The sequence below is a fragment of the Eublepharis macularius genome, chromosome 10, assembly GCF_028583425.1.
Source record: "Eublepharis macularius isolate TG4126 chromosome 10, MPM_Emac_v1.0, whole genome shotgun sequence".
NCBI classification, from domain to species: domain Eukaryota; kingdom Metazoa; phylum Chordata; class Lepidosauria; order Squamata; family Eublepharidae; genus Eublepharis; species Eublepharis macularius.
In genome coordinates, this window is record NC_072799.1 from 39,152,873 (window position 1) to 39,155,906 (window position 3,034).

The following is a 3,034-nucleotide window of genomic DNA, read 5'->3' on the forward strand; positions in this document are numbered from 1 at the left end:
AAAATCACTGGATTCATCCCAATAAATCTGGCTTCCTTCTTCCAATGACTATTTGCTTTTCGGGGCCACCAAATCATGTCCGTGATCATCCTTAAGAGAGTAGTGAATTCACTAAGATTAAATAGATCACTTTGATCAGGAGGGAAAAGGCGGGGCACAAATATTTAAAAAAACAAATGAGAGTTTAAAAAGTGGAATAGTGATGTTAATTTCATGTTGCAGGATTTCCCCCCTTTAGTTTGACTGCATAATGATACCAAGTGCGACAGAGAAGAAAGAAAAGTACATATCAGAAGAGACAAAAATAATTCTTAATGTATTGACAGACCTATGTTGTCTATCAAGTAGTATGTGACAAACCTCCAGGATTTTTTACTGGGGGGTTAAAATCCAAGGTGGGGTGCTGTCATCAACAATCTGTGTGCTGGATTCAAGTCCAGTGGCACCTTAGAGATGAACTAGATTTCCAGGGTATGAGTTTTTGAGAGTCAAAGTTCCCTTTGTCAGAATAGAGTGAAAAAGATAGGAGTCTTTATCATTCAGGTAGAGGATGGGAGGTGTATTGCAAATTAAGAGTGTCAGGAAGCTAGCTATAATACATGTTGTAAATAGCTTGATAGAGCAGGGGTACAGAAAATTAGCATTTATAGTGCAAAACAAATCCTATGTCCCAATTCAACCCTGGGAGGATCAATTGTTCCAAACTCACGCAAATAAACTCAGTTTCAGCAGTCACACATGGTAATTTCCGTTTGAAGTTTCTGTTTGAGAACTGCAACTTTTATGTTAGCAGTGAAATGTTCTGGAAGATTAAAATGTTCTCCCACTTGTTTTTGAATGTTGTAATTTTTGACGTCAGACCTATGTCCATTTATTCTTTTGCCTAGAGACTGACCTGTTTGTCCAGTGCAGAGTGGAAGGACACTGCTGACACTTGATGGCACATGTAACATTGGAAGATGAACAAGTGAATGAACCAGAGATGGTATCACTGGTGTTGTTAGGTCCAGTGATGGTGGTGTTAAATATGAGGACAGAGTTGGCATCCTGGTTTATTGCAAGCCCTGGTTCCAGATTCCAAGTCCATGTTGCAAAGTGCATTATTGTGAGTTGTTTAAGATGGGGGGGGGGTGTCCATGAGCATCTGTTAGCTGTATCATATTTGGCTAGTGATCTACTTTTTGGCTAGATAAATTATAAATTGTACAACCTCCATAGGGCTTAAACCCTGGATACTCTGACTTGACAAACCTAGAAATAAGATGCTAAGATAACAGCTGTTGCAGCATGGTGGTTAAGTGGTTAAGCTGTAATATAGCAATCTGCTGGTTTGAATCCTACTGCTACTATGATCTCTGTAGGTGGTCTTGGGTATACTTCTTTTAGCCCAAGTTTCCCAGCTGTATTGTGGGGATTATAATAACACTGACTTTGTTCACTGCTCTGAGTGGAGCACTAATCTATCCAGAAGGGAAGTATAGGCACACTGTTGTTCTTGTTATTATCATCATCACGTGAAAATGAAATGCCACTCCTTTTTCAACTGAAGATCACATTGTTTTCCAGCGATCAAAAGCAAATGCAGTGAATAGTTCCTTCGTAGCACCTGATACTAGTTCAACGTTTGCATTTTATGTAGCTAAGCTAGATGCCAGCACCTCTTAGACCACCTCTTAGGGCCAGTTTGGTGTAGCGGTTAAGAGCATGGGACTCTTACCTGGAGAGCCGGGTTTGAGTCCCCACTCTTCCACTTGAAGCCAGCTGGGTGATCTTGGGTCAGTCACAGCTTCTCAGAACTCTCTCAGCCCCACCCACCTCACAGGGTGTTTTATTGTGGGGATAATAACGACATACTTTGTAAACCGCTCTGAGTGGGCATTAACGTTGTCCTGAAGAGTGGTATATAAATCAAATGCTATCATTATTATTATTTTCTTCACAAAGCCATTCATGTACAAGGCCATCTCCAAAAGGATTTACTGACTTTTCAAAGTATGTCCATTTAATCGCTACTTTTCTTTCATTCATACAAAAATACAGTGCATTTTTTCATTTTGAAAGTCAGTCAAAATGGATGCGTTCTTTTGAGAACAAAAGAACTTCTTCAAAGAAAAACACCCTCCACTACAATGCATTTCTGTAAACAAGGCAAAAGTCAGCCCAGGCACTGAAACAGCTGACAAATTTTGAAATGTGATAGAGAATAGCCCTCATTAGACAAGGCTTTTGGGAATTCAAGTGAGAACTGATTTTGAGAGGAGAAAATTATACCCCTTTGAAACACACACACTTTGGACAAAGCTGAAGAACATTTTGATCTTTGCTAGTCAGTCCTAACGATTTGTATTGAAACATTTGCAAGCAAAGCGGCAAAATGCTGTAATGGAGACATTTGATGCATTAGTCATTAACTGCAAATATGTTCCGTTAGTATCATTCAATATGTTGCATATACTGACACAAGCTTAGGATGCCTAGTCCAATCTCCACGGGGAAGATCTTATTCAGTAACAGCACTGTCAGGGGTGGCGCCAGGGTTTCTGGCACCCGATGCTGCCCCTACACGCGCGTGCACAGTGCGCGAGCACTCGTGCCGTGCCCCCCCCACTGTGTGATGTCACTGTGCGTGACATCATCACACAGCAAGACAGTCCCATAGTGATTCAAAAAAAGTGAACTCCCCTGTTAAGAAACCTGACATAACTGAAGCCATAAACACTGATGTTGCCCATTATAAATAATTATGATGCTCTTATATCTTTAAGAGTTGAATGGATGGTACAATTCTATCTAGGACGGCTCTGTGACTTTATTGTATGACCTGATCAACTACTCTGATTCATTCTTGCCATTTCAAAAGAAAATCTGTAAAGGATAGTATTATTCTTGCTTACCAAGAATTCTGACATTAAAAGTTTGGGACTATGTGGCAAAAATAATTCCCATTGATGTTGTTGCTATTCACAAGATTTTATGGATGTAGTTACGGGCCCAGTGTCAAAGCGGTGAGGGCAAACAGAAGACATAAGACCAC